At 33.5% G+C, this 23,900-nt stretch overlaps 1 long non-coding RNA gene across 1 annotated transcript in view; it reads right to left on the bottom strand.

The window, feature by feature from the left end:
- Positions 1–2,811: 2,811 nt before the first annotated feature.
- LOC108535762 (uncharacterized) overlaps positions 2,812–23,900 on the bottom strand; it is a 103,722-nt gene continuing 82,633 nt past the window's right edge. Inside the window, exon 3 of the long non-coding RNA XR_001887321.1 lies at positions 2,812–2,892. This is a non-coding gene — a long non-coding RNA (uncharacterized LOC108535762). The remainder of the gene's footprint in view (positions 2,893–23,900) is intronic.

The raw sequence follows: 23,900 nt of genomic DNA, 5'->3' as shown, positions 1-23,900 counted from the left end.
GACTCTTCCTAGCTATTCCTAGTTGCTGGTGGTTTTTCAAGCAATCTTTAACATTCCTTGGCTTTCAGCAGCATAACTCCAATGTCTGTCTTCATCATCCCATGGCATTTTCCTTCATATGGCCATCTTGTCATAAGAACAATCGTCATATTGGATGAGTGCTCACCCTGCTCCAATATGATTTCACCTTAGCTGTTTACATCTACAATAGTCATATTTCCAAATAAGTTAAGTCTCCAACATATTTTTTTTTATTTTTATTTTTGTGGAGGGGCCACAATTCAACCAGTAACAGATCATAAAACCATTATGTCTAATCACACTGTACTTGATTTTACTCTGAATATAACAACAATTTTGCCAATTACGTTTTACTAGTACTTGAAGAGAAGCAAGGATGCTTTATATGACAAACTATTAGAGTTATCACTGGAAACAATGAATCCAAGCAATGTAGAAAGTGTTCGTTTTCAAAATCCTTTCTCTTTGAGTCGTAATGAATATAATGACAATTATTATAAAAGATACTTAATTGCAAACAGGTGTATGGAATTTTAAAATCAAGCTAAAACTAGATTTTGAAATTATGATCAGAATAATATTAAACTAAGAATGTTGGCTCTGATAATTTTAAATAACATTACCTTATAATCTCAATTCATGAAGTATATTGACAATGCAAGGTCAAGGTATATCTCTATTTATGAGTTATATAAAGATTCCCAAAGTAGAAGTTATGGAGATGGAATATCGTTGAAAAGATGGTAATTAAATTACAATTCTAAGTGTTATTCCTTTTCAATGACATCTTGAGGTCTCAGTGTTTCATATGAAATATACTCAGTGATTAAGGATTTCATCAGAATTCTTTCCTAACAGCATACTAAAGTTAATGTTCTCATCAAGAGGCCTCTTAAAAAGAACATTTGTTCATCATGATTTTTCTCTCCTATTAATTTTCTGAACAAATATATGTGTGTGTGTTTGTGTGTGTGTGTGTATCTCATTTACCATTTACTGTAGAGACTAAAATGTTTATGTCAAGAAGATTCAAGTGTTTTTTATGTTGGATAATCTGAATCTTTCTTTTTACATTTTTTTTTTTTTTTTTTTTTTTTTTTTTTTTTTTTTTTTGAGATGGAGTCTTGCTCTGTCTCTTAGGCTGGAGTGCAGTGGCACCATCTCAGCTCACTGCAAGCTCCGCCTCCCGGGTTCACACCACTCTCCGGGCCTCAGCCTCCCAAGTAGCTGGGACTACAGGTGCCCGCCACCACGCCTGGCTAATTTTTTGTATTTTTAGTAGAGACGGGGTTTCACTGAGTTAGCCAGGACCTTTTTACATTTTTATTTATTTATTTTTTAAATTTAGGTTTGGGAATACATGTGCAGGTTTGTTACTTGGATATATTGTGTGATGCTGAGGTTTGGGTTTCAACTGAACTCATCACCCAAATAGTGAATATAGTGTCCTACAGAGAGTTTTTCAATCCTTACTCACTTTCCCCCTTCCCCGTTTTGTAGTCCCCATTCTCTATTGTTCCCATTTCTATATCCGTATGTATCCAATGTTTAGCTCCTACTTGTAAGTGAAAACATGCGTCATTTGGTTTCATGTTCCTGCATTAATTCACTTAGGATAATGGCCTCCAGCTTCATTCATATTTCTGGAAAGGACACGTTTTTGTTCTTTTATATGGCTGCATAGAATTCCAAGGTATATATGTACCACATTTTCTTTATCCAATCCACAATTAATGAATGCCCCTTTATTTTTTTTTTTTTCTGATTTCTCCCTTTAGGAATGGGAATGTGTATTTTATGCCTTACCTAATTTCTTATTAGAAAGAAAATGATTTGATAGTTGCAGATGGTATTCATATGATCCTACATTTCTTCTCAATTCCAATAGCTACAGACATCATTCCAGAACTATGTTACTAAAATTACTTTTCTTTAATCCTTGTACTTTTCCCATGATACACTGTTTACTGAAAAAAACATGAGGGCTTCTATCACAGTGTAATATTGAATGGACGACCTTTCACTTCGAAACCCTCTAGTAGCAACAAATCTTTTTACAAATTAAATACAATATTCTAATTGTTTTCAAAACTTCCTTCTAACAGTCCATTTTATATTTAATTAGTACTTTTCCTTGTGTTACCCACACTCATGCTATTTCCTCCAAGGGGTGATGAATCCATCTGCATTTGCGTTTATGTAACTCAGTTGGCCGAGTGCAGTGGCTCACACCTGTAATCCCAGCACTTTGGGAGGTCGAGCCTGTGGATCACTTGCAGTAAGGAGTTTGAGATCAGCTTGGCCAACATGGTGAAACCCCATCTCTACTAAAAATACAAAAATTACCTGGGCGTGGTGGTGCCTGCCTGTAATTCCAGCCACTCTGGAGTCTGAGGCAGGAGAATCACTTGACGGCGTTGGTGGGTGGGGGGGAGCTGTATATTCTGTTTACGTGTTATATCATTTGCCTTTGCTGTTTTATTCAGCATGCCCACTGATAATAATATGAAACAAAGAAAACAGACAAATATGAATAAAAGCAACAATCTAAGTCAAACAAGGCCAAGAATTAAAGTGCTGTTAAGTATGATCATCTGATTTTAAGACCAGGTAAGCAAAAGTTGGCTGATGTTTCCAAAACTTGCTGAAAGACAATGATTAGATTTTAAAACATACTAGAAACTACTTGCTTGGATTAACATTTGATTTGAATTTGGGTTGCAATAGCTGAAAATAAAATAAAACTTTTATTTTGGGAGTNTGGAGTCTGAGGCAGGAGAATCACTTGACGGCGTTGGTGGGTGGGGGGGAGCTGTATATTCTGTTTACGTGTTATATCATTTGCCTTTGCTGTTTTATTCAGCATGCCCACTGATAATAATATGAAACAAAGAAAACAGACAAATATGAATAAAAGCAACAATCTAAGTCAAACAAGGCCAAGAATTAAAGTGCTGTTAAGTATGATCATCTGATTTTTAAGACCAGGTAAGCAAAAGTTGGCTGATGTTTCCAAAACTTGCTGAAAGACAATGATTAGATTTTTAAAAACATACTAGAAACTACTTGCTTGGATTAACATTTGATTTGAATTTGGGTTGCAATAGCTGAAAATAAAAATAAAACTTTTATTTTGGGAGTACAATTAACATTTTTGTAGGTATATTTCTTTTCTAAACCATGATTTTAGAAATTTTTATCAAGGTATTTCTGCTGAATGTGCTTTTCATTCAGTGTTTCACTTTGTTTAGAAGCTTTAATAAAATAGTTTACTAATTATAATCCAGACTCCTTGCTTATGCAGATATTTTGGAAGGATGTGCTTTAGAGAGTAAATAAACAAACAAATAAACATCAAAATATTGATTGAAACATAAGTAAAATGCAAACAAAATAAAATATGACCTATTTAATTTACACACATTTTAATGCTTTTTTTTTAGTTAAAAGTACTCTGAAATCTAAACATTACAGTAAGTAGATGATATTTAAAATACAATAATATTTACTTAATATCATTCCAAACATTTGAACCCTTAATGATTAGGAAAATAAAAGCAAAAGTGTACATTCACCAGTTTCATAGGTATTTTTACGATTGCCAGGGGAACATAGATTTAAAATTTTTTATTGAATCTATAAATATTAAAGTATCAGTGTGTATTTATATTAAAATTGGATTAAAATTATAGTTACCTACTTTCAAACCACCTGAAATATGTAAGTGTTGAATTTGAATGTCTACATATATAAGAAAAGAACAAAATTCAATACTAATTACGAGAAGTCATAGGACAGGAGTGGCTAGTGTATCACAGAGTTTTAGATAACTAAAACCCTAAAAAGAAGTATATGTGTTTGAGTATATATATATAAACTCAAAATACATACATATGTAAATAAATACTCATACATATAATATATAATCTTTTTTTTTTTTTCCAGAGATGGGTCTCGCTCTGTAGCCCAGGTTGGAGTGCAGTGGTGTGATGCAACCTCCACCTGCCAGGTTCTAGCAATTCTCCTGCCTCAGCCTCCCGTGTAGTGTAGCTGGGACTACAGGCACATGCTGCCACACGCAGCTATTTTTTTTGTTTGTTTGTTTTGTATTTTAGTAGTAGCTGGGACTATAGGCACATGCCGTCACATCCAGCTACTTTTTTTTTTTTTTTTTTTTGTATTTTAGTAGAGACTGGGTTTCACAGTGTTGCCCAGGCTGGTCTTGAACTCCTGAGCTGAGAAAATTCACTTGGCTCAGCCTCCCAAAATGCTAGGATTACAGGAGTGAGCCACCACGCCCATCCATCCAATCTCATCTTAAACATACACACAGAAACATAAACACCTATAGCTATATCCCCTTTCTTTTAACTGTCATTTAATGTTTAATAGTTTGGATGTTTTGCATAGATTGACTCTTTCAGAATCTGAATCACAGGGTATATTTTTTCCTTTAAGGATATTTGAAAGTCTCTAGATTAGAAAATTCAATCATTAATATAATTTGATGAAGAAACCAATGAAGAGATAATGTTGCTGTCAAAATGAATAAGTAATTAGAAGCATCATTGATTATTTGCCTGGTAGATGAATTCACAGTAGAAATATATTTATAAGAAAAAGATTAAGATGTTTATGCATAGTTTGTATTTTCAAATATATTTTCTTTTAAATGTTATATAATATTTCATAAAATAATAAGTTAAAAATTTTCCAGAATACGTATTTGGTAATTTTATTGAAATCGCATAATTATAAAGAAATATTCATAGGCAAATGTTCTCATTCTGCATTAGCACAGCAATTATTTAAAGTTTTAATTCCTTGAAAAGATTCTGTTTACACATATATCCTATGGATTTATTCAATAAAAACATATAGGAAAAAAAGTTATAAAATATTTTTTTTCCTTTGTCCTCTTCCCCCTATGTATATACAGGTTAACTGCTACACAGAATTGTTAATAATTTCTACCCTCTAACTCTGATTGTCTAATTATGGTGATCGCTGTTGTGTTCAATCAGAACTACAATTAAGCACATTTAGAACATCAAGACCCCTTTTAAAACTATAGAATAGAATGGTTACATAAATCTTAAGCTTGCTAATTTTTATATTATTTGTACAGTCTAAAATTTAGTAAAGTAATACAAGTTGAAAAAATCCCTACTCTAGTGTTTATAGCAAATTTTATAACTTAAAAAGTTTTAAAGCAAATTATAATGAAATGTTTGTATTGCATTACTTTCTTCTTGAGTGAAATCTAGTATGAAGCCTTAAATATAATCTAAGCATTATTAACTATTAAAATATTTTAATAGAGTCTTTGGAAACACATTTTTATTGGAGGAATTTGGGGTTATGTTCGTAAAGTAATGTTTAGAGAAGGTTAACAACAAACAACAAGGTAAATGTATAAATTTTTTATCAATTATTTTACGTCTTTGCTTTAGATTTTTTTGAACTGAAGATTTAAAATACTTTTATAATAATGTATTGATTTCTTTCTGCATTTGTGTAACTTCTTAAGTCACTTTTCTATTGGTTGAATTTCTAAAATCATCCATCTGATATACAAATGAATTGAAATTTGGTGAATTAGATCAATATTGTCTTAATACTTATTCTGGTATAATAACTCAGATTTGAATGCAAAGATAATGAGAAAATAAAGCCCAGTATCTCAAGTCAATGTGCATGCACATATCAGGCTGTGTTTGCTAATTTGTCCAGTGGTGGTTAACATTAAGTACAGTTACAACACTTGCCTACACAGAAAATCACAGAACAATTGCTAGGAATTAAGTGACATATGTTTAAATTCATTCACATGAAATATTTTGAGCAGCTCTTGGTTCCAATTAATTGTTGCGTTAATGTGCATAACTTTGTTGTCTAATTTGCTAAAAAGAATGAAATTGGAAACAGCTTAGTTTTTAATAAATTCTTGCAAAGTCAGTGATAGTAAGGTCAAACTTAGATAAATCATATTCGATAAGGAAACTATGGTATAGGGAGTGAATGCTACATTAATTTCAGTGTCATTTTTCTGTCTTGTCTACCACACACACATAAAATAACACAAACGCCTTTTTCAAAAGTGGGAACAATGAAACAATAAAAATTCAATGCTAACAGAATTTATCAATTTTAAAACAATAAAATATTCAGAGCAATGAAGGCAGTTGCCTGTCATTGGTAAAAAATGGAGGAGGAAAATCAATATTTATTTATCTGAAAGAAACAACTCTGGCTTGTAGTATTGATATTTTCAACAGGATGAAAAAGCTTTTCACAGAAAGACTTCACTTAAAAAAAACCCTAAAAGGTATTCCATGCATTAGGTTGATCATTACATCATGACAGTAGATATTTTAAAGGAATATAAAGTTTCCTACGTTTACTATAAAATGTCATATTTCTAAACATTATTATAATTGGCTGTGTTGTGTTATAGAGATTAATCAATGCCAACTACATGTATTTAGTTCAACAAGTAAGTGTGCTTAAACAGATTTTTTTCTTCTGTGAGGCGAACAAAAAAAAGCTTCTTATCCTGAGCTCTCAGCCCAAGATGCCTGCTGATCACAGCATTTATTGTTGGCACCTTGAACAAATCTCTGTTTTCTACTTTGGCCTGCCGCCCTTGGGGACGCATCTATGGATTAGAGAGACTCTGCTGTGGGTGACTTTTGGTTGTTATTTAACTTTGATGCAGCTGAGATCTCTTTAACTAATGCTAGCTTGCTGACCTTTGGCTCCAAGTAGAAGGAATTTATTTGAAAATGAAATGCATCTTGGGGCATTCCCTAGTGTTAGAAATGTGATCTAAAAAAATATAGCATTGTTTGCTCTCCAGTGACCTCTACTTTCAGTGTATTCTGTGACCTAACGTCATTTTAATAGCTCTCATTTCCTCTTAAGATCAAACAGGGTTAAAATGAACCAACACCAAATACTTGTTTCTTTATTAATTTTATTTGAAATCCTTCTGCAGTTGACACCAATATAAATGTTCACTTTCACTAAAACGTCATTTTGTTTCAAAACTTGTCAGTTTTTTCTAACAAGATAGGTGCACATTATCTTATGAGTTTCTGTTTTCTTCATTTCAATTACATAATAATTATATTTTCAGGTTGAAAAAGGGTTGGTTATGCCAAGAAAATAAATACTTATGCAATAGAATACATAGAAGCATGTTTATTAATAGATATATTTGAATAAAAGGAAAGCGAGGTAAATAAAATCTATTGGGTGATATTTTAGCACTTAAAAGAAATACAGTTATTAAATCTTTATTAATAAATTGTCTATTACTAATAGTATGTATTCATATAACTTTGTCCAAACATTAAGTACTATGATGTGATAAATAAAACTTTTCATGATAAAATCAGCCTTTTTGAAAGGATAAATTATTTATGAAACACCATCAGTTTGTAAAGATATAGCTAATGTTATGGTGTCAGTCTTCCTGCATTCCTGTTTTTTTTAAATTCATTTAGTCACAAAGACTCTCTCATAAATATATTTTAGTCCATCATTCTTTGCACTAATGAGGCCATTGAATACTTGGGCCACTCTGGCCACAAACCCAAGAAGAGCTAATCCTGGATTTTCAAACTGACCTGATCGTGATCTTGACTATCTGATGACGTAATTTAGTATCTGACAGGCCTGATTCTTCAGGTGAATCCTTTTATGCTCTCTGGAATTGAAGTGAAGTAAAACCTCCCACAGCAAGAAACATGCCAATCTTTTAGGCTAGAAAACACTGTCTCCGTATTGTTTGGGACATGTTTAAAGTACCCGAGCAGCCTGAACCAGATGTAAGTTAATGAGAATCTCAGTCTGACATACAACAATCAGAGATAGAATCATTAACTGGATAAAATAAAAACTGTAAATGCCTCCCATTTTCACTGGGATGAAAATGTGGTGTTTCTGTTACTGAGACGGCAGGTCTAGACTGCTGTTAGGTTGAGGAGCCAGGAAAACTTGCTTTGATCTAAAGACCTGGTCTTATTTTAATTCTCACAGTAGTACAAGAACACCCTTCTACCCAAAGCAGTTAGGTTTCTAAATTATGGGTATGGAGGCATGAATGGACCAAAGAAACACATGTTTATGTGTAGTATTCCTTGAATATTCAGTTTCTCATATATCATTTTATTAAAACACAGTGATTTTATTTGTTATAAAATGTGTTTCAATTAATAATCCTCATTTCATATGTTTATGTTTATACTAAAATGTAATAAAATAATTTCCTGCATTTTCATTCTAACTGGAGGGCTTACTCTGTATACATGACCAAGAAGAAAAAGACAGAAATAATTCCGAATAATTAAGAAAAATATGCATAAATTACTAAGATGCTAATATGAAAATATACTCATTTGGTATCTATAGACACATAAAGTAATAGCATGAGACATTTTGCTTTGCAATTAATTTACACTATGAATGTAAGCACATTCACATTTGTATTGAAAATCTTTAAAATTTGTTGCATTTAATATAGTGAGTAGTCACCTTGACAGTTTATATTCTCAGATATTATTGTTTTAAAACATGTAAATATCTTTGTACAGAAAGCAGTGCATGATGACAATATTTATAGAACACTTACTGACAATCCCAACACTTACCTATTTCTCTGATTGCCTGTAGGACCTGCTATCATCCTTCACTGTGCAGTAGTTTAAGAAGGATTATAGCACTGCCTATTAACTGTTCTCCTGTTTCTAACCTACTCTCGCTCTTTTTTTTTTGAGACGGAATCTTGCTCTGTCGCCCAGGCTGGAGTGCAGTGGCGCGATCTCGGCTCACTGCAACCTCCATCTCCCGAGTTCAAGCAATCGGCCTGCCTCAGCCCCCAAGTAACTGGGATTACAGGTGCATGCCACCATGCCTGGCTAATTTTTGGGTTTTTAGTAGAGATGAGGTTTCACCATGTTGGCCAGGCTTATCTCGAACTCCTGACCTCAGGTGATCTACCCACCTCGGCCTTCCAAAGTGCTGGGATTACAGGTATGAGCCACTGCGCCCAGCCTATCCTACTCTCTTAAATCTATTTTCAGCACAGCACAAACAAAAATTCCATTAAAATGCCTGTCAAACTATGTCAACCCTCTGCTAAAAACCCTCCAATGTCTTCTTGTCCTTTTCAGTGTAAAATCACCATAAAAAGATGGTGTAGTAGCCAAAGGGTCTGGCTCCACGAACTCTCTGACCCCATCCCCTGTCTTTTTTCCTAACTTAGTCTACTGTAGCCACATTGCCCCTTTGGTTTCATTTTCTGCATTAAGGCATTTGCTCTTGATATTTCTCTCTAGAATACTCTTTCCCCAGATAGCCTCATGACTTGTTTTCTCACCTAACTCAAGTCTTTATTTAAATATCAAGTTTTAGGAAAGGCTTTACTGATCTACTTAATTAAAATTGCATGAATACTATCATCATCATCAGTTTCCCACTTTTCACCGTTAATTTTTTCTGTGGCACTTATTACCATCTGACAAACTAATATGTATTTATTGTCCATCTCACCCTATCTAGCTTATTGAAGGCAGATATTTCATTAACAGCTATATTCACTGTCTCTGGAACAGTACCCAACACACAGTAAGTACTTGATAAATAATTGCTAAATGACTTAATGGACGACTGAAAAAATACCATTATTCTTTTTTTTTCTTTTTTGAGACAGTCTCTCTCTGTTACCCAGGCTGGAGTGCTGTGGTGCGAACTTGGCTCACTGCAACGCAGCCCACAAGGCTTAAGTGACCATCATGCCCAGCTATGTGTTGGTGTTGGTGTTGTTGCTGTTGTATGTTTAGTAAAGACAGGGATCTCAACATGTTGCTCAGGCTGGTCTTGTACTCCTGAGCTTGATTCAGCAACTTTGTTTCCCACGTTTCCCAAAACTTATACTCAAACTGATGAATTTTCCCTATGATTGATAAATCCAAACTGGGATACTCAATTCTAGTAATCAAGCTTAATAAGGGTTATGCTTCTGAATATTTGCCAAACAAAACTATTGACTCACATAATGACAATGAACTAGAGTTAGGAGATCTTCGTACTAATTACACAAGCATTTTATCAACTGTTAGCCTCGTCATTTTATCTCTGAAATGAACACCCTGGATTAAATCAAGCATTCTGAGTCCAGAGAATCAGGAATTTTTGGTAGGATGAAGATGCATTTGGAAAATTATACAACTTCACAATTGTATAATTTCACAATTGAACTTTATAATTGTACAATATATAATATATAATTGTATAATGTTCACCAAGTATGATCAGTAGATCAGATAATATTTAGGCCAGTTATGTGTGTATATTTGTAGTTTTCAAACACATGTATATATTACTGTGATTAACAAAAAATATTTTTTTTTTAAATACAAAATTGTATCAAAAAATATTCAGTGAGATCCTAGAATATGTTGGGCACTATGCTGAGTACTACAAGCAAGTAATAAAAGTTATGTGTAAATGATAGTGATTTAGTGCTCATCTTTCAGTCATAAAATTGATTCCTGAAACATTATAAAGCAAAATAACACTTAGCGAAAGGTAAATATTCTCCTAAATAACACTGCTTTGTAAATTAGCCATAATATACAACAGATTATTTTTCAGCTAATCTTACCATTGTCTAACTTTAGATCTTTATGTATTTCTTCAGTTATTTTTAGAGTTAAAGCTGAGTCTCCTTTTGTACTCAAATTTTATGAGCATAGATTATTTCAGCTTATTATGTCCCATGAGTTCAGTGTGTTTCTAAGACGATGAGCTTAGGTTTATCTAATCATTGAAATGTAGGTACATCATAGGTTGAATTTTGGACATTTCGTCATTTTCTTTCTTTCTTTTTTTTGAGACGGCCCAAGAGGAATTAAAGACACACAAACAGAAATACAGAAGTGTGAAGTAGGGAATCAGGGGTCTCACAGCCTTCAGAGCTGAGAGCCCCGAACAGAGATTTACCCACATATTTATTAACAGCAAAGCAGTCATTAGCATTGTTTCTATAGATATTAAATTAACTAAAAGTATCCCTTAGAGGAAACGAAGGGATGGGCTGAATTAATTGCAGCAGGAACACACTCTTNCTAAGAATGATGGTTTCCAGCTGCATCCATGTCCCTACAAAGGACGCAAACTCATCCTTTTTTATGGCTGCATAGTATTCCATGGTGTATATGTGCCACATTTTCTTAATCCAGTCTGTCACAGATGGACATTTGGGTTGATTCCAAGTCTTTGCTATTGTGAATAGTGCCGCAATAAACATACGTGTGCATGTGTCTTTGTAGTAGAATAATTTATAATCCTTTGGGTATATACCCAGTAGTGGGATGGCTGGGTCATATAGGAACACACTCTTAAGACACAGATTGCTCAGGCTTTTGTTTGTGGCTTAAGAATGCCTTTAAGCGGTTTTCCGCCCTGGGCAAGCCAGGTGTTCCTTGACCTCATGCCCGTAAACCCACAACCTTCCAGCTTGGGTGTTACGGCATTATGGACATGTTACATTGCTGCAGAGATTTTGTTTATGGCAAGTTTTTGGGGGGTCTTGCTCCCAACAAAAGGCATTACATACCTACAGAATGAACACTAAATTCTACATAAATGCAATGCCTCTTGGGTTCTGGTCATTTCCCCGCTGCTCCCATCTCCTTGAAGTTTCCAAACACTGAACGTTGTAAAGTACTTATTGTCAGAATTACTAACTCCTCTTACACCTCTGTGCCTTCACACCAGACAAACCTGCTGCCTAAGATACACTTCAAATTGATTTTTCCCTCTCTGCCTTTTTTCCCCACTATGCCACTGTATAATAGATACAAAATGTACCTAACTTTCCTAGACGGTTTTCTTAAGTCAGAAAAGCACATATTTTGTTTGATGCCACACAAATAGGTATAGAGAATGACTTTGAATAAAGTCAAATATCAATATAAATGTAAGAATTTATATTATATTAGTTATCTATTTATTAGGCTCTTTTTATGAAGATTAGGCCCATATCTTCAAGAGGCCCTCAGGTTAGTATGGAGTTTCTGAAACCTTGGAGATGGATAGGATGTGATTACATAATAAGCAGAAAATGTATTTAAGGAGTACAAATTTGTAAGAGTGATGGCAGACAAGCAAAGAAAGGGAGAGAAGGCCAGGTTATGAATTACCTTACATAAAATTCAGCATAAATATTTTATTTTCTGGGTGAAGGATAGACACCAATGAAGATTTCTCATGCTGTAGATAGGACCATTCATATTTAACATGGGATGTAGTGTAAATTGATATATTTAACATTCTACCACATGCGACGAAATCTTCTGAAAACTAATGGATAACATTTATTATGGTGTTTAGTGAATATTTTGTATATTTTTTAATTCCAAGCATTTATTCCCACTTCTTCAAGCAGAATTCTTTTATTTTTATTGAATTGACCTTTTTACCACTCGTCTCCTATGGTTTAAGTAAGGCTAACCCCACTCTTTCTCCGTGCATAAGTTTGTGAGGCAGGCTTGGAAAATGAGAGCAATTCATTACACTGTCTTGAGTGACTAGATATTTAATGGCCTAATGGAAATATGCTTTAGAATTTTTTCCTAGAACCTTTAAGAAATTGAGTCTTTGTCCAGTGTCTGGATAACCAGGGGCATTCCGCAATTATTTTGACACCTTATGGGAGAGTCTGCTTGAGAAGAAAGTAAAAATAAAGGAAATAAGAGAAATGAGGATGGAGTAGTTGGGCCCATGGTGTAAATCTCTGAATAGCTTTGGCCTGTAGGTATATACCCCCAAAGATTGATGATTAATACAGAATATCTTCACCATGACAATAATGAATTAAAAAATGATTACAAATAAGTCCTATACTAAACCATTTTGACAGATATTTTGTCTGTTTTAATATTTTTGAAAGTCTTAAATTGTGTTTTAATACAACTTGGTAAGCACTTACGTAGTCTAAAACATACATCAATCTTAGTTATTTAAAGGTTGCAGATATTGCTAAGTATTTTAATATGGAAATATATTCTTTGAGTCACTTAACCATCTAATGCTGACATTACAAAGACAAAGTTTCAGAAGTTCCATTGAGAAATTCTTAGATATTGGTGGCTCATCTTTCTTTCAACTTTACTTGTTAATAAGCTTAAGGATTATTTTCTTGCATTTTTTGAGTTCTCTGTAGAAGTGTGAAAATATAGGCTCCTTTAGAAGTCTTAGAGTCAAGAAATTTTGCAAGCAGCTATTTATACAGGAAAATGCCTCTCTAATATTACATTTAGTTTATTAATATTTTAAAATATTAATTGAATCTCATTATGTCCCTGCCATTTTTTTTATTTTATAAGTAAAATGATGAGCACAAATAAACATAGACTCTGCTGTTATTCAGCTCTTTGGCCAACTGAGAAGCCTAACAGTAAACACCTAATAACAAAAATAAATTAATGATTAAATACTTATGCGACTTCTCTGAAAAATGTTGTAACACTAAAAGATATACAACAAAATTACCTATCCTGGAGTTGAGAAATGAGAGATATTTTTCCTTGGGGCAGTAGAAGTAGCTTAAACTGAGTATATAAGGTTGGGCAAATTTTAACAAGGCAAGGAATCAGAAAAGTAAAATGATCCTTTTGAAGAGATACTAGTCAAAGGCTAATATGGCTCCAATGTAGAGAATGAACCTGGGATAGTTGTTTAAAAAATAAGACTTAAGAGATAGGCAAGTAATAATTATGCACAGCCTCAAAGGCCACATAAAACACTTAGCAGTACGTTAAATGTTGAAATAATGTGAGTTATTAAAGTAATCAAATAAAACTAGAGAAGCAGTTTTAACTGATTATTATAACATGTTGTAATTTAAGAGCTACAACTACATGATGTGCATTTGAGGGTGACAACAGCATACCAACTATAAGTACTTGTTGAGAAGATATGAGAGACATAAAGAGAAATGACATATGTATATGTATGTATATTCACATTTTCTATTGTCTCTCTCTATATACATATATATGTATATGTATATATATTCATGTTCAGGAGACCTAGCATTGAAGTAAGAGAAGAAAGATGCCTAGAAAAAAGTTTCCAGCGATCTGCAGAGCAGTCTTCTCAGCATTGATTTGTGCATATATGAATGAATATTACCCTAGCCTAGAGAAAGAAACCTTGGAAAGGAATAGGTAGAATAATACTAGGATCTCAGTCAAGGCTGGGGAAAGTCCATGTATCCAGTAAGAATGTAAATGCTTTATAAAGCAAAGATCATTTGGTAAAATCCTAAGACTCCGAAGGTGGAATTACTTTATTATTCTTTTGCTTATTCACAGCAACTTGACTGTAAGCAAGAAAACAATAATTCAATGCTACTTAAGCAATACAAAATTCTGCACTCAAAATGTACAATTAACAATATGTGGTACCTGAACAAAAATTATGAAGCATAGAACAAAGCAGGAAAATATGACCAGTAGCCAGGAGAAAAATCAGTCAGTAAAACTGGGCCCAAAAGTGATGGATCAAGATGATAAACTACTAAACAATAATGTTAAAATAGCTATTATGAGTATGCTTCATATGTTCAAGAAAGTAGAGGAGGACATGAGCATGTTAAATAAATGGAAGATATTAAAAGATACAAATGAGAAATCAAGAGATAAAAATTCAATATCTACAGCAGCAATTAGTGCAGAAAACAATAATAGTATATTTGAAATAGATAAATGAAAACTTACCAAGATAAAGCAAAGGAAAATGAAAGGATTTAAAAAATAATAAAGCATCAGTGGCCTTTGGGAAAATATTACATAATTTAAACTATATGTAATTAGTACCCCAGAAAAATAGATGAGAAGCAGGAAAAAGTAACAATATTTAAAGAAATGATGAACAAGGCCAGGCACAGTGGCTAACGCCTGTAATCCCAGAACTTTAAGAGGCTGTGGCAGGTGGATCACAAGGTCAGGAGTTTGAGATCAGCCTGACCAACATGGTGAAACCCTGTCTCTACTAAAAATACAAAAATTAGCTGGGCGTGGTGGCGAACACCTGTAATCCCAGCTATTCAGGAGGCTGAGGCAGGAGAATCACTTGAACCCTGGAGGCAGAGGTTGCAGTGAGCCGAGATTGTACAATTGCACTCCAGCCTAGTGACAGAGTGAGACTCCATCTCAAAAGAAAAAAAAAAAAAAAAGAAAAGAATTGATGAACAAAATTTTCCAAATTTTTTGAAAACCAAATCCATTAATGCTTGAAACTAAATGATATACAAAAAGGAAAAAAAGGTGTAAAAAAAATCCAAAGGCACATTATAATCAAATTAAACACTATTATACAAAGACAATTACTCTATAAAGAAAGAAAATCTTAAAAGCAGCAAACACTTATATTAAGTACAGAGGAAAGAGTACCCTTAGTAATGGTAAATTAGACTTTATTTTAAAAAATTGCGGTAACACTATTAAAACAAATGTGAAAGCCATGGGTTGTGAGAAAATATTTACAAAACATATATTGGATAACTTTTATTCAGAATATGCAAAGTACTATTGCAATTTAGTAATAATAAGATAAACAATCTAATTTTCCTAAAAATGGGCAGAGCATTTGAATAAACACTTCACCAAAGGAGTTATATGATTGGATTTTAAGCATATATAAAATGATGCAAATAAAAACCACAGTAGGCTGGGCATGATGGCTCATGACTGTAATCCCAGCACTTTGGGAGGCCAAGGTGGGAGGATCACGAGGTCAGGAGATCGAGACCATCCTGGCTAACATGGTTAAACTCTGTCTCTACTAAAAATACAAAAATTTAGCTAGGCATGGTGGCACACACCTGTAGTCCCAGCTACCCAGGAGGCTGAGGCAGGAGAATTGCTTGAATCTGGGAGGCAGAAGTTGCAGTGATCCAAGATCATGCCACTATACTACAGCCTGGGTGACAGAGCAAGATTATGTCTTTAAAAAAATCACAGTGATATGATCACATACTAAATTGAAAGGCTGAAATTGAAAATAAATAAATAAATAAATAACAACTGGGACATGAGAACAATTAAAGCTTTTGTACATTTGTGATGAGAATATAAGATATTATATCAACTTTGAGAAAGAGTTTTACAGTGTTTACTAAAGTTAAACAATCACATATAACATGGTCCAGCATTCCTACTCTAGGTATCTTCAAAGGGAAATAAAACTCTATATTTACCAAAAAAAGGGTGGGGCTGATGCTTATGGACTTCCTATGTTATCTCAGAAAATGGGAAGCAACATGAATATTCATCAATATAAATATGTATTGATTTATCCACGTAATGGATTACCACTCAGTAATAAAAAGAAATTAACTACTGATACATGCAACAACATGGATGAATCTTGAAAGCATATCCTAAATAAAAGAAACTAGGCACACAAGAGTACACAAATTTAATTTTATTTATATGAGATACTGCCAATAAAAGAAAAAAAGAACTAGAAAGACATAAAGCAGATCAGTGATGTGCAGAGACTGGTGATCAAGGAGAGGTTTAGTTACACTCATATGAGTAAAGATTTCAACCTTTTCTAATTCAATGTAATCTTGGCTTTGAGCTTGTTATACATGGCCTTTTTGTGTTTAGGTCCATTCTTTCTATACCTTACTTGTTCAGAGTTTTTATTATAAAGGGATGTTGAATTCTTTCAAACACTTTTTTTACCTTTATTTAGATGACAATACAGTCTTTTTTCCTTCATTCTGTTGATGTGATGAATCAAGTTTATTGGTTTGAATATGTTGAACCATCCTTGCATTCCTGTGATACATGTCACTTGATTATGGTGTATACTATTTTTAATATAATGTTGAATTTATAGAGCATTGTGTTGAGAATTTTTGCGTGTATATTAATCAGTGATATTGTCCAGTAATTTTCTTTTTTTGTTGTGCTCTTGTCTGATTTTTTATCAGAGTAATGGTGACCTCATGTAATAAGTTAAGAAGGAATCCCTCTCCTTTGATTTTTTTTTTCTTTTTTTTGAATAGTTGAGAAAACTAGTGCTAACTTTTAGAAATTTGGTAGAATTTAGAAATAAAGCCATCCATTCCTGGGCTTTTATTTGTTGGGAGACTTTATTTTACAGCTTAAATCTTATTACACATTATTAGTCTGTTCAGATTTCCTATTTTTTTGTTGTCGTTGTTCAATCTTGGTAGGTTCTATATTTCTAGGAATGTATCCATCTCCTTAGATTTTCTAATTTGCTGCCATACAGTTGTTCATAACAATCTGTAATGATCCTTCATATTTCTGTGGTATCAGAAGAAATGTCTACTCTTATATTTCTTATTTGATCTATTTGGGTCTTTCTTTCATACTTAGCCTAGCTAATGGTTTGTTAATTTTGTTAATTTTAATGCTTTTCATTAAAATTGAAATAATGCTATTTCATTGAAATAATGCTATTTCATTTTAATGCTTTTCATATTGAACTTTTGCATTTTAAGTCTCTATTTTGTTTATTTCTGCTGTGATCTTTATTATTTTTTCTAATTTTGATTTTGGTTTGTTCTTGATTTTCTAGTTTCTTGAGGTGTGTCATTTGATTATCTATATAAAATCTTACCACATTTATGATGTAGGTATTTATTGACATAAATTCACTCAGCACTGCTTTTGATTTATCTTATACATTTTATTCATTGTATGTCTATTTTATCTGTTTTATGAATTTTAAATTCATAAATTTGTTTAATTTCCATGTATTTGCATATTTTCTAATCTCATTAATCTTATTATTCAACTTTCATTTAGCTGTGATCAAAAACATACATATAATTTTAATTTTGTAAAAATATGTCAGCCTTGTTGTGTGACCTAGCATATGGTCTACCTTAGAGAATGTTCTAAGTGCTAATGAGAAGTATGTGTTATTCTGCCACTGTTGGATGAAATGCTCTGTAAATGTCTACTAGGTCCATTTGGTCTATAGTGAAGTTTATTTGTTGATTTTCTGCCTAAATGATCAGTGCAGTCCTGAGAGTGGGCCTTGAAATTTTCAGCTATTATTGTATTAGGGTCTATCTCTCTCTTGATATCTAATAATATTTGCTTTATAGGACAGAGTACTCTGGTATTGGGTAGATATAAATTCATAGTTGTTAGACCTTCTTTCTGAATCAATTCCTTTATTACTATCTAGTGATCTTTTTTGTCTTTACTTACAGTTTTTAACTTAAATTATATCCCATCTAAGTATAGCTAATCCTGTTCATTTTTGGTTTCTGTTTGTGTAGGATATCTTTTTCTATTGCTTCACTTTCAATCTGTGTGTCTTTACTGTTGAAGTGAATTTCTTATGGGCAGCTTGTAGTTTGGTCTCATTTTTATTAATTCATTTAGCCAGTCTATTTTAAATAAAGAATATTATCCATTTACACTTAATATTATTATTGATGAATGAAGACTTATTATTATCATCTTGTTGTGTTATTTCTGGTTGTTTTATAGATCATTTGTTCCTTTGTTTTATTATTTATCTTTGCAGTTTGCTAGTTTTACTACTCTCACTTCTCTTTTTCTCATTTGTATGTCTGCTCTACCAGTAAGTTTTATAATTTTGTATGTTCTCGGGATAATTATTATCCTTTATTTTCTAAAGTAGAGCTCTTTTAAGCATTTCTTTTAAGACTAGTCTACTGGTGATCAATTCCTTCAGTTTTGTTTGCTAGGGAATAACTTCATTTCTCATCCATTTTTGAAGTATAGTTCTACTAGCAATAGTATTCTTAGCCAGCAGAAATTTTTTTTCTTTCAGCACTTTGAATATACCATCCTATTCCCTCCTGGCCTGTAAGGTTTCTGTTGAGAAATCCGCTGTTAGTCTAATGGGGATTTTCTAATACTTATCTTGATACATTTATCTTGCTCTTTTTAGAATGCTCTCTTTGTCTTATGACACTTTGACTATATTATGCCCAAAAGAAGACTTTTTGTATTTAAACAATTTGGAAATTTTAAGCTTCATGAATCTGGATATTCCTATCTCTCTCAAGACTTGGAAGTTTTTCAACTATCATTGCATTAAATAATTTCTGTATGCCTTTTACCATTTCTTTTCCTTCTGGATATTTTATAATGTGAAATTTGTTCACTCAGTGGTATTTCATAAGTTCTATAGGCTTTCTTTATTCTTTTGTACTCCTTTCCCTTTCTTTTTGTTCAGTTGGGTTATTTCAAAAAACTTGTATTCAAGCTTAGAGATTATTTATTCTGCATGACATAGTATGCTATTAAAGCTCTCATTTGCATGTCTTATTTTATTAATTGATGTCTTCAGTTTCAAGATTTTTTTTTATTTCATTTTTATTTTTAGATGGACTCACTCTGTCACCAAGCCTGGAGTGCAATGGTGCAATTTCTGCTCGCTGCAACCTCTGCCTCCCAGTTTCAAGCAATTCTCCTGCTTCAGTCTCCCAAGTAGTTGTGACCACAGGCATGTGCCACCACACCTGGCTAATTTTTGTATTTTTAAGTAGAGACAGGGTTTCACCATATCGGCCAGGCTGGCTTCAAACTCCCGACCTCATGATCCACCCACTTCGGCCTCTTAAAGTGCTGGGATTACAGGTGTGAGACATCATGCCCAGGCCTGGTTCTTTTTTATGATAAAAATGTATTTTTAAAAAATTATTCACATCATGAATTGTTTCCTTGATTGTGTTGCATTGCCTGACTGTATTCTTTTTTTCACCTCACTGGTTTTCTTAAGATTATTACTCTGAATCCTTTTTAAGGTGATTCATGAATTTCCATTTATTTGGGCTCATTTACTGGAGAATTAGTGTTTTTCTTTAGCGGTATCATGTTTCTTTAATTTTTTCTGTTTCTTGGGTCCCTGCATTGATATATGTGCATCTGATTAAACAGTTACTCCTTCCAATTTTGTACTGGGCTGATATTGTTTGGCGATGTCACCACCCAAATCTCACCTTGAATTCCCACATGTTGTGAAAGGAACCCGGTGGGAGGTGATTGAATTACAGGGTCAGATCATTCCTGTGCTGTTCTCATGATAGTGAATAATTCTCACAAAGTCTGAGGACTTTATAAGGTGGAATTTCCCTGCACAAGCTCTCTCTTTGCCTGCTGCCATTTATATAAGATGTGACTTGTTCTTCCTTGCCTTCTGCCATGATTGTGAGGCTTTTCCAGCCACATAGTACTGTAAGTTCAATTAAACTTCTTTCCTTTGTAAATTTCCCAATCTTGGGTATGTGTTTGTCAGCATCATGAAGACAGACTAATACACAGGGCTTTTGTGGGAAAAGATTTTCACCTGTAGATGTATCCTATGGCATCTGTTGGATAAAGCATGTTGGCTTTGTCCTGGGTGAGTACAGTAGTATAGTTTCCATGTAGTTTCTTCAACTATAGTCAACATCACTTGTGCTTTTCAATTCCTCAGTAGCTTAGGCTGCAGAAGTTTGTAAGACTAGTCCAACCACTCTGCTCTGCTACCCAGGGGGTGAGATGCTAGGCTGTCCCTTGCTCTGGGGAGGTATGGGGCTGGTTTGCCTTTGTCTCTGCTCAAATGCTGCTCTACTGGGAGCAGGGCACTGGGGTGGTCAACATCCAGGAGATGTGAGGGGCTGTTTGGCTTTCAGCTTAGGTGGAGTGACAGCTACTAATTTGGGGAATCTTTAAAATGAAGTCAAAGTTATTTAACATTTTTTGAAAATGTAACAATATTTCCCCACCACTTTTTTTTTTTTTTTTTTTTTTACAAAATACTTCTTTGGTTCAAGATAGCTATGTGCCTCAACAAATCCGAAAATGGTCTTCCGGATCTCCACAGTTTCAACTCCTTGGCTAGGCTCCTTAAAGACAAGATATCTTTCATTTTGGATGACAGGTCAGTCACAGTAAACAGACACGAATCAAGTAGATTTCTAACTGCATCCTTTCACTGAGATAAAACATTCAAGTTTACCCTATGTTTACCTTTGCAGTGCACAAAGATAGGCACTTAAAAGAAATAAGCATTGACTTAACACTACCATGTTTAATATAACACATTAAACCTATATAATGTTTAATAAAGAACAATTCACAATTCTGCATGCATATCTAAGCAAGAAGTTGGAAAGTAGTTAGAATAAGACAGTTAAATGTGTGCTTTTTTTTTTTACAACCTCCTTTATTACTGAAAATGCTCTTACATATTTATTTCTTAGATTTTTAAAAAGCTCACCTACTGGAAGTTTTAAATAAACTGCAAATTTTAAAAATGAGTTTGTTCAAAATATTTATTACAAATATAAATATCTACCAAATTTTCAAATATTAAAATATTTTTACTATTAGTAACCATGTAAGAAAAATTGTTTTTTGGAGTTCTATGAAAAAAAAAATGATATATAACGGCAATGTCATTGTTATACTTAAGAAAATTAAGACCAATTCCTTGGCATTATTTCGTATCTAACCAGTGTATCCTCAATTCCCCTTAAAATATCTATACTTTTGTATTTGATACTTGGTTCATTTAAATTAAGATATAAATGGATAGATTCAGACTTCCCATTTACTCATAGGTTTGAACAGATAATATATAAGACCTACTAATAACATCTGTTGATAAGTGTGTTTTATCTACCCCCAATAGGCAGAGTTAATGTGTTTTTGCTCTGATGCATAATCAGTTCTAGTCTAGAAAATTTTAGAAGCTTAAAGATTCTATATGGAAGAGTTTCAACAAATGTAATTTATTACATTTTGCATTGCATACGTTACAAAGGTTTAGTGTAGACAGAAGAGATTGACGTTTTCAACATTTTTAAAATTCTTACATTAATTGTTCACATAAATTTTCTTCATCTTGTTTATTTCACACATAATATCATGCAGAAGAATGAAATTGGAACCTTATCTCACATCATAGACAGAATTCCACTCAAAATGGATAAAAGATTTAAACATAAGATTTGAAACTATAAATCTACTAGAAGAAAACATAGGGGAGAAACTCCACAACATTAATCTGGGAGATAATTTCTTTGATAAAACTTCAAAAGCACTGACAACAAAAGCAAAAAAAAGGAAAAAAATTATATCTAATTAAATATCTTCTACAAAGCAAAAGAAACAATTAACAGAGTGAAGATGAGAGGTGAAGCCAGCAGGACTTCCAGGTTGGGTGGGAACTTGGAGAACTTTTCTGTCTAGCTAGACAATTATAAAGGTACCAGTCAGCACTCTGTAAAAACACACCAATCAGTGTTCTGTGTCTAGCTAAAGGTTTGTAAACGCACCAATCAGCACTCTGTAAAAACACACCAATCAGCACTCTGTAAAATGGACCAATCAGCACTCTGTAAAATGGACCAATCAGCAGGATGTGGGCAGGGCCAAATAAGGGAAAAAAAGTTGGCTACCCCAGCCAGCAGCAGCAACCCTATCCGGTGCCCTTCCACGCTGTGGAAACTTTGTTCTTTCTCTCTTCCCAATAAATCTTGGTGCTGCTCACTCTTTGGGTCCACACCAGCTTTATGAGCTGTAACACTCACTGTGAAGGTCTGCAGCTTCATTCTTGAAGTCAGCAAGACCACGAACCCACCAGGAGGAAGAAACAACTCTGGATGCACCACCTTTAAGAGCTGTAACACTCACCAGGAAGGTCTGTGGCTTCACTCCTGAAGTCAGCAAGATCACAAACCCACCAGAAGGAAGAAATTCTGGACACAACTAAACATCTGAAGGAACAAACTCCAGACACACCATCTTTAAGAACTGTAACACTCATCACGAGGGTCCACGGTTTCATTCTTGAGGTGAGCGAGACCAAGAACCCACTGGAAGGAACCAATTCCAGACACAAAGAGATAGCCACAGATTAGGATAAAATATTTGCAGATCATCCATCAAATAAGGGACTAATATCCAAAATATATGAGAAATTCTAATAACTCAGTGGCAAAAAATAAATAAATAAGTAAACAAATTTAAAAATGGGCAAAAGATTTCAACAGACATTTCTCAAGAGAAGAGTTATAAATGGCCATAAAATATATTTTAAAATGTCCAGCGTCTTTAATTATCAAGGCAATGCAAATTAAGCAACAGTGAGTTGTCTCCTCACACTTGTTTCAATGGCTGTTATCAAAATGATAAATAATAAGTGTTGGGAAGAATGTGGAGAAAAGGGAGCCCATGTGCACTTTTGACAGGAATGTAAATTAGTACAATCATTTTGGAAATTAGTATGGCGTTTCCTCAAAAAACTAAAAATAGAGCTACCATATGATCAGGCAATCTCATTCGTGGATATATATTCAAAGGAATTAAAATTGGTATGTTGAAGAAATATCTTCCCTCCTATGTTTATTTCAGCATTTTTCACAATAACCAAGGTATGAAAGCAACCTAAGTGTCCGTCAACAGATGAATGGTTAAAGAAAATGTGCTAAATATACACAATAAAATACTATGCAGCCTTAATAAAGAAGAAAATTCAGACATACACAACAACATGTATGGAACTAGAGGACATTATGCTAAGTGAAGAAGCAAGACATACAAAGACTTGTGCTATATGATGTCACTTATTTGTGGAATCTAAGAAAGTCAATCTCAAAGAAAGTAAAAAGGTGGTTACTCTAAGAGGGAGGCGAAAAAGGGAAAAATGAAGATGTTGATAAAAATGCATAAAGTTTTAGTTAGATTGGAGGAGTAAGTTTTAGTGCTTTATTGCACTTCGTGGTGATCACAGTTAATACAAATGTATTGCATACCTCAAAATTGCCAGAATAGATTTTTAACATCCTCACCACCCTC

The sequence above is a fragment of the Rhinopithecus bieti genome, unplaced genomic scaffold, assembly GCF_001698545.2.
Source record: "Rhinopithecus bieti isolate Rb0 unplaced genomic scaffold, ASM169854v2 scaffold_13374, whole genome shotgun sequence".
Lineage (NCBI taxonomy): Eukaryota > Metazoa > Chordata > Mammalia > Primates > Cercopithecidae > Rhinopithecus > Rhinopithecus bieti.
Note: the sequence above shows the minus strand (reverse complement) of the source record. Positions and strands in the feature narration are given on the sequence as shown.